The sequence below is a fragment of the Salvelinus fontinalis genome, chromosome 6 (genome assembly GCF_029448725.1).
Source record: "Salvelinus fontinalis isolate EN_2023a chromosome 6, ASM2944872v1, whole genome shotgun sequence".
Taxonomy (NCBI): domain Eukaryota; kingdom Metazoa; phylum Chordata; class Actinopteri; order Salmoniformes; family Salmonidae; genus Salvelinus; species Salvelinus fontinalis.
In genome coordinates this window covers 15298424-15307831 of record NC_074670.1, presented here as the reverse complement: position 1 = coordinate 15307831, position 9408 = coordinate 15298424, and positions in this window count along the sequence as shown.

The window sequence follows — 9408 nt, the reverse complement described above, 5'->3', positions numbered from 1 at the left end:
GAGAGAGGGGGAAGAGGAGAGAGGGGGAAGAGGAGAGAGGGGGAAGAGGAGAGAGGGGGAAGAGGAGAGAGGGGGAAGAGGAGAGAGGGGGAAGTGGAGAGAGGGGGGAGAGGAGAGAGGGGGAAGAGGAGAGAGGAGAGGGGGAAGAGGAGAGAGGGGGAAGAGGAGAGAGGGGGAAGAGGAGAGAGGGGGAAGAGGAGAGAGGGGGAAGAGGAGAGAGGGGAGAGAGGAGAGAGGGGAGAGAGGAGAGAGGGGGAAGAGGAGAGAGGGTGAAGAGGAGAGAGGAGGAAGAGGAGAGAGGAGGAAGAGGAGAGAGGGGCGATGAGAGAGGAGGGAGGAGGAAGAGGAGAGAGGGGCGATGAGGTAGAGGAGGGAGGAGGAAGAGGAGAGAGGAGGGAGGGGGAAGAGGAGAGAGGGGGAAGAGGAGAGAGGGAAGAGGAGAGAGGAGGGAGGGGGAAGAGGAGAGAGGGGGAAGAGGAGAGAGGGAAGAGGAGAGAGGAGGGAGGGGGAAGTGGAGAGAGGGGGAAGTGGAGAGAGGGGGAAGTGGAGAGAGGGGGAAGTGGAGAGAGGGGGAAGTGGAGAGAGGGGGAAGTGGAGAGAGGGGGAAGTGGAGAGAGGGGGAAGTGGAGAGAGGGGGAAGTGGAGAGAGGGGGAAGTGGAGAGAGGGGGAAGTGGAGAGAGGGGGAAGTGGAGAGAGGGGGAAGTGGAGAGAGGGGGAAGTGGAGAGAGGGGGAAGTGGAGAGAGGGGGAAGAGGAGAGAGGGGGAAGAGGAGAGAGGAGGAAGAGGAGAGAGGAGGAAGAGGAGAGAGGGGGAAGTGGAGAGAGGGGGGAGAGGAGAGAGGGGGAAGTGGAGAGAGGGGGAAGTGGAGAGAGGGGGAAGAGGAGAGAGGGGGAAGTGGAGAGAGGGGGGAGAGGAGAGAGGGGGAAGAGGAGAGAGGGGAGAGGGGGAAGAGGAGAGAGGGTGAAGAGGAGAGAGGGGGAAGAGGAGAGAGGGGGAAGAGGAGAGAGGGGGAAGAGGAGAGAGGGGAGAGAGGAGAGAGGGGAGAGAGGAGAGAGGAGGAAGAGGAGAGAGGGGCGATGAGATAGAGGAGTGAGGAGGAAGAGGAGAGAGGGGCGATGAGATAGAGGAGGGAGGAGGAAGAGGAGAGAGGGGGAAGTGGAGAGAGGGGGAAGTGGAGAGAGGGGGAAGTGGAGAGAGGGGGAAATGGAGAGAGGGGGAAGTGGAGAGAGGGGGAAGTGGAGAGAGGGGGAAGTGGAGAGAGGGGGAAGTGGAGAGAGGGGGAAGTGGAGAGAGGGGGAAGAGGAGAGAGGGGAGAGAGGAGGGAGGGGGAAGAGGAGAGAGGGGGAAGAGGAGAGAGGGGGAGAGGAGAGAGGAGGGAGGGGGAAGAGGTGAGAGGGGGAAGTGGAGAGAGGGGAGAGAGGAGAGAGGAGAGAGGGGAGAGAGGAGAGAGGGGGAAGAGGAGAGAGGAGAGAGGGGAAGTGGAGAGAGGAGAGAGGGGGAAGTGGAGAGAGGGGGAAGAGGAGAGAGGAGAGAGGGGGAAGAGGAGAGAGGAGGAAGAGGAGAGAGGAGGAAGAGGAGAGAGAGGAGAGAGGGGGAAGATGAGAGAGGGGGAAGAGGAGAGAGGGGGAAGAGGAGAGAGGGGGAAGAGGAGAGAGGGGGAAGAGGAGAGAGGGGGAAGAGGAGAGAGGGGGAAGAGGAGAGAGGGGGAAGAGGAGAGAGGGGGAAGAGGAGAGAGGGGGACCTGCCCAAATTCAAAGTGCTTACTGTTCATTTCTTCTGTCTTCTGGGTCTTCATGCCCAGTTTGGCTAATGGAGGGAGTTATGTCCAATCCTTCACTGATGATGATGTTATTGTCCTTTGGCCATGTGTTAATGAATGTGATATGATGGTGGGAATTGGACAGTGGTCCGAGCTCAAACTGGGCTGGCCTCAGCTCAGCACTGCTGCAGCCAAAATAACCACACACAGACGTACACACAGACGTGAATTATTCACAAAAAAATGTTCATTTTGGCACCAGATTCTGGCAAGAGAAACTTTCTCTGTTCCCTCTCTCTCACTCACTGTCACTTTCTAATAATACTTTTAATAAAGAAAACATAACTGGTTGTTGACTGTCTGGAGGAACTACAATAGGTGTCAGTCTAAGTTTTGCATCTCAAAATAAATGATCTTATTTTCCACTTTTCTATGTCTTTTCTGGACGGTCTCCCTCCGATCGAAGAGTAGTTAACAGTGACGCAGAGGGAGAGGTGGAGGAAGGGAGAGATGCAGAGACAGAGAGAGACAGAGAAAAAGAGAGAGGCAGAGGGAGAGATGCAGAGAGGGAGAGATGCAGAGAGAAGGAGAGAGACAGAGAGAGAGGCAGAGGGGTCAAAGGTTAATATTTGGCGTAGTTCGTGTCAGGCTGTTGAGATTGAGTGATGCATTGTGAGATAGGGAGAGGACGAGAGAGATGCAGAGAGAGAGATATGCAGAGAGGGAGAGGTGCAGAGAGAGACAGAGAGAGAGGCAGAGACAGATTGAGTGATGCATTGTGAGATAGGGAGAGGACGAGAGAGATGCAGAGAGAGAGATATGCAGAGAGGGAGAGATGCAGAGAGAGACAGAGAGAGAGGCAGAGACAGATTGAGTGATGCATTGTGAGATAGGGAGAGGACGAGAGAGAGATGCAGAGAGAGAGATATGTAGAGGGGAGAAATGGGGGTAGAGGAAAGTGCTGACAACGCAAGTGGTAGAGAAACAGTGTTTTAACTGATTGGTCGTTAATGGAGGAGGGGGCGGGGGTGATTCTATATCTGACAGCAGTACTAAACAGCTTCAATGTAGCGTTATGAGCGAGACAGGGCTTATTGAGTGGACAGAGAACAACAGGTTAAACACAGAGCCTTCAGAAAGTGTTCAAACACCTTGACGACTTCCACACTGTTGTGTTACAGCCTGAATTGTACATATATTTTCTCACCCATCTACACACATTATGACAAAGTGAAAACATGTTTGATTACAGCTGGGAGTCTCTCGGGGTAAGTCTAAGAGCTTTCCACAACTGGGTTCTTCTTTTCCAAAGTCTTCAAGTTCTGTCAAATTGGTTGTTGATCAATGCTAGACAACCAGTTTGAGGTCTTGCCATAGATTTTCAAGTCGATTTAAATCAAAACTGTATCTCGGCTACTCAGAAACATTCACGTATTATTGGTAAGCAACTCCAGTGCATATTTGGCCATATGTTTTAGGTTATTGTCCTGCTGAAAGGTGAATTCATCTCTGTGTCTGGTGGAAAGCAGACTGAACCAGGTTTTCCTCTAGGATTTTCTGTGCTCCATTCCATTTCTGTTTTTCTCCTGAACCACCCGCCCCCAGTAATGTGTTGTATTGGATTTGCCCCAAACATTCAGGACAAAAAATGTATTGTTTTGCCACAATACATTTTTGCAGTATTACTTTAGCAGCTTGTTGCAAACAGGATGCTTGTTTTGGAAAATGTTATTCTGTACAGGCTTCCTTCTTGTCCCTCTGTCAATTAGATAAGTATTGTGGAGTAACTACAATGTTGTTGATCCATCCTCAGTTTTTTCCTATCACAGCCATTAAACTCTGTAACTGTTTTAAACTCACCATTGGCCTCATGGTGAAATCCCTGAATGGTTTCCTTCCTCTCCACCAACTGAGTTATGAAGGACGCCTGTATCTTTGTAGTGACTGGGTGTATTGATACACCATCCAAAGTGTCATTAATAACTTCACCCCGCTCAAAGGGATATTCAAAGTCCAGAACAGACAATGGGAGGCACACAGTACTACAGTACATGGAGCCATGGCTACAACTCTATTCCACATCAGGTAACTGATGCAAGCAGTAGGATTAGATTTAAAAAACAGATAAAATTACACCTAATGGAACAGCGGGGGCTGTGAAGATACACACACAGGCACAGACACATGAAAGCACACACACTCTACACATGGATTTTGTATTGTAGATATGTGATAGTAGAGTAGTGGCCTGAGGGAACACACTTAACCTGTTTGGCGTGCAAGCCCGACGTCGGTACACTTATGACAACAGCCAGCTCAAAGTGCAGGGCGCGAAATTCAAAATATATATTTTTTTAAATATTTAACTTTCACACATTAACAAGTCCAAGACACCAGATGAAAGGTACACATCTTGTGAATCAAGCCAACATGTCCGATTTTTAAAATGTTTTACAGGGAAGACACAATATGTAAATCTATTAGCTAACCACGTTAGCAAAAGACACCACTATTTTTACTCCATCAGTTTTTTACTACATCAGTAGCTATCACAAATTCGACCAAATAAAGATATAAATAGCCACTAACCAAGAAACAACTTCATCAGATGACAGTCTGATAACATATTTGTTGTATAGCATATGTTTTGTTAGAAAAATGTGCATATTTCAGGTATAAATCATAGTTTACATTGCAGCTACAGTCAGAAATTGCACCGAAAGCAGACAGAAAAATTACAGACACCAACGCCAAATAAATAAATACTCATCATAAAACATTTCTGAAAAATACATAGTGTACAGCAATTGAAAGACAGGCATCTTGTGATTCCAGACAATATTTCCGATTTATCAAGTGTTTTACAGCGAAAACACAATATAGCGTTATATTAGCTTAGCACAATAGCAAACATAACAACAGCATTGATTCAAGGCAAAAATAGCTATAACGTATAAACCACCAAAATATATTAATTGTTTCACTAACCTTCTCAGAATTCTTCAGATGACAGTCCTGTAACATCATATTACACAATGCATATAGAGTTTGTTCGAAAATGTGCATATTTAGCGGCACAAATCATGCTTAGATAATGAGAATAGTGTCCATAACGTCAAGCAATCTGTCCGGCGCCATCTTGTAAAGGCACCTTTTCTTATCGAAAACTATTCATAAACTTGACTAAAAAAATACAGGTTGGACAGCAATTGAAAGACAAATTAGTTCTTAATGCAATCGCTGAATTACATTTTTAAAATTAACCTTACTGCGCAATACAGGCTGCGATAACGCAAGGCTACACTGCAGGAAATTGCGTCTTATGCATTTGACATTTTTCAACAGAACACTGAATTATCAGCATAAATAGTTCTTACTTTTCGATGAACTCCCATCAGAATCTTGGGAAATGTGTCCTTTGTCCAAAAGAATCGTTGCTAGGTTGAAGAACGTCGTCTTCAACGTTGCAATTAGCAGTAAACAATAGCCATGTGGGCCAGAGATACCCAACTTCCTACAACGTCACGAAAATAAATACCCGAAAATCGCAATATACTGACATAAACTGATATAATTCGGTTTAAAATAACAACATTACGATGTCTTCAACACCTATATCGAATAAAAACAGAGCCGGATATATCTAGGAGCTAATACGGGAGCTTCTAAAATGACATGCCAAGACCCTTCCCGCGTCAGAGTGAAAAGATGGGACACTTCGGTTCCAAGAAATTTATAACCTTTGGGACCTACGTAGAAACTCCATTTCAACTCTCCCTATTCGCTGACACCCAGTGGAAGGCGTATGCAGTGCATCTCAACCAATAGAGGACAGGCAAATTAATACACAGGTCTCAGAACAGCCAGCAAAATTCTGCATTCTGACATACACATAGGAAAATTGCTCTAAGTCCAGTTCTGTTTCACCCACAGATATAATTCAAACGGTTTTAGAAACTAGAGTGTTTTCTATCCAATAGTAATAATAATATGCATATTGTACGAGCAAGAATTGAGTACGAGGCCTTTTTGAAATGGGCACCTTTTATCTGGCTACTCAATACTGCCCCTTGAGCCCAAAGAGGTTTTAATATGTTGTGAACAGTGTAATGAAATATGTCATTTAAGGTCATATTCTTTATTGTATACAACTACCTTAATGTTCTGGAACGCAGGAAGAGAAGCTGCTGCTTTGGCAGCTAATGGGGATTAATAAATACAAATGTCTACATTTTTATTTTTTTTACCTATCTGCCAATAGGTGCCCTGCTCTATGAGGCATTGGAAAACCTCTTTGGTCTTTGTGATTGAATGTGTGTTTGAAATTCATTGGTCGAACGAAGGACCTTAAATATAATTGTATATGTGGGGTACAGAGATGAGGTAGTTATTCAAAAACCGTGTTAAAACACTATTATCCGACACAGAGTGAGTCCACGCAACTTATGTGAATTGTTAAGAATATGTTTACTTCTGAACTTATTTAGGCTTGTCATAACAAAGGGGGTTGATACTTATTGACTGTAGACATTTTAGCTTTTCATTTTTAAGTAATTAGGAAAAATTTGGAAAAACATAATTCCTCGTTGATATTAATAGGCCTCTTTGGCATTATGTGTAGGCCAGTCACAAAACAATCTCTATTTAATACATTTTAGAATAAGGCTGTAATGTAACAAAATGTGGAAAAAGTCAAGGAATGTGAAAACTTTCTGAAGGCACTGTACATGCAGATGTGCTCTTAAATGTGAACATGCACACAGGAGCACTAGTAACAGTGCCAGGATGTGACTGCAGCAAGTCCTCTGTCCTGTCGCAGTTCACACATTTGCACAGGGATGCATCAACACACACACCTCTTTGTGCAAGGCTGTCAGATTGTGTGTCTGCTCAGTTGGAAAATGAGAAAAAGAGGGAAAAGTATGAAGATAAATAATTATGATTTATAGTCGCATTGAAAATATGTTCTAGCCATGTTATAGGGACGTTCAGGTTGGATTTCTCCTGGGCTAAAGGACCCAAAGACATATCAACTGAATTTTTTCTGTTTAGAGTTGAGAGACAACTTTTCAAGTCTCTGTTTCAAAACAGAGTGTATATTTAGTGTCTCTCTGTATCAGTCAGATAGTGGTATGTGATAACACCCCCTCTAATCAATACTGCTTGATTAGTGGTTGTAGATGGCTCTCTGTGGGTCGATAAGGAGACACTTTCTGTCCAGCGGATAATTGTCTTACCACTCTCATTAGAGGAAAAGAGAAAGTGGGGGAGGAAAGGCAGAGAAGAGAAAAATGAAAGGCAGAGAAGAGGAAGAGGAAAGGCAGAGAAGAGGAAGAGGAAAGGCAGAGAAGAGGAAAGGCAGAGAAGAGGAAGAGGAAAGGCAGAGAAGAGGAAAGGCAGAGAAGAGGAAGAGGAAAGGCAGAAGAAGAAGGCAGAGGAAGAAGAAAGGAAGAAGAAAGGCAGAGGAAGAGGAAAGGCAGAGGAAGGACAGAGAAGAGGAAGAGGAAAGGCAGAAGAAGAAGGCAGAGGAAGAGGAAAGGCAGAGGAAAGGCAGAGGAAGAAGAAAGGCAGAGGAAGAAGAAAGGCAGAGGAAAGGCAGAGGAAGAGAAAAGGCAGAGGAAGAGAAAAGGCAGAGGAAGAGAAAAGGCAGAGGAAGAGAAAAGGCAGAGGAAGAGAAAAGGCAGAGGAAGAAGAAAGGCAGAGGAAGAAGAAAGGCAGAGGAAGAAGAAAGGCAGAGGAAGAGAAAAGGCAGAGGAAGAAGAAAGGCAGAGGAAGAAGAAAGGCAGAGGAAGAAGAAAGGCAGAGGAAGAGAAAAGGCAGAGGAAGAGAAAAGGCAGAGGAAGAGAAAAGGCAGAGGAAGAGAAAAGGCAGAGGAAGAAGAAAGGCAGAGGAAGAAGAAAGGCAGAGGAAGAAGAAAGGCAGAGGAAGAAGAAAGGCAGAGGAAGAAGAAAGGCAGAGGAAGAAGAAAGGCAGAGGAAGAAGAAAGGCAGAGGAAGAAGAAAGGCAGAGGAAGAAGAAAGGCAGAGGAAGAAGAAAGGCAGAGGAAGAAGAAAGGCAGAGGAAGAGAAAAGGCAGAGGAAGGACAGAGAAGAGGAAGAGCAGAGGAAGAGAGCGAGAGAGAGAGAGCGAGAGAAAGAGCGCAGCTGGGGGTGGTAATATGTCCATTCTGATTTAAGATGCGTAGAAAATGGTGTAATAGTGTAAATGGTCCATTCTGGGTGCAGCAGAAAACCTACTTCTCTTAGACAGCATTTGGCTTCAGTGGAACAATACATTATTATCTCTCCATCACCCGATATCTACCAGGGTGTTTATCAATGAAATAATCGATGGACAAACACAATCACAGACTGGTGTCAAGTAGGGGGGTTTAGGATGTATACCTCCGTGTAGCTCCTACTACACCACTGTTTAAACCTCTGTGGGGTTAAGGATGTGTAGCTCCTACTACACCACTGTTTAAACCTCTGTGGGGTTAAGGATGTGTAGCTCCTACTACACCACTGTTTAAACCTCTGTGGGGTTTAGGATGTGTAGCTCCTACTACACCACTGTTTAAACCTCTGTGGGGTTAAGGATGTGTAGCTCCTACTACACCACTGTTTAAACCTCTGTGGGGTTCAGGATGTATACCTCCGTGTAGCTCCTACTGCACCACTGTTTAAACCTCTGTGGGGTTAAGGATGTGTAGCTCCTACTACACCACTGTTTAAACCTCTGTGGGGTTTAGGATGTGTAGCTCCTACTACACCACTGTTTAAACCTCTGTGGGGTTAAGGATGTGTAGCTCCTACTACACCACTGTTTAAACCTCTGTGGGGTTAAGGATGTGTAGCTCCTACTACACCACTGTTTAAACCTCTGTGGGGTTCAGGATGTATACCTCCGTGTAGCTCCTACTGCACCACTGTTTAAACCTCTGTGGGGTTAAGGATGTGTAGCTCCTACTACACCACTGTTTAAACCTCTGTGGGGTTCAGGATGTGTAGCTCCTACTACACCACTGTTTAAACCCCTGTGGGGTTTAGGATGTGTAGCTCCTACTACACCACTGTTTAAACCTCTGTGGGGTTTAGGATGTGTAGCTCCTACTACACCACTGTTTAAACCTCTGTGGGGTTTAGGATGTGTAGCTCTTACTACACCACTGTTTAAACCTCTGTGGGTTAAGGATGTGTAGCTCCTACTACACCACTGTTTAAACCTTTGTGGGGTTAAGGATGTGTAGCTCCTACTACACCACTGTTTAAACCTCTGTGGGGTTTAGGATGTGTAGCTCCTACTACACCACTGTTTAAACCTCTGTGGGGTTAAGGATGTGTAGCTCCTACTACACCACTGTTTAAACCTCTGTGGGGTTAAGGATGTGTAGCTCCTACTACACCACTGTTTAAACCTCTGTGGGGTTAAGGATGTGTAGCTCCTACTACACCACTGTTTAAACCTCTGTGGGGTTAAGGATGTGTAGCTCCTACTACACCACTGTTTAAACCTCTGTGGGGTTTAGGATGTGTAGCTCTTACTACACCACTGTTTAAACCTCTGTGGGGTTAAGGATGTGTAGCTCCTACTACACCACTGGGAAACCTCTGTAGGTTAACACTGCATTTAAAGATGTGTGTGGTGTTGCATCAACATCCAATGAAAA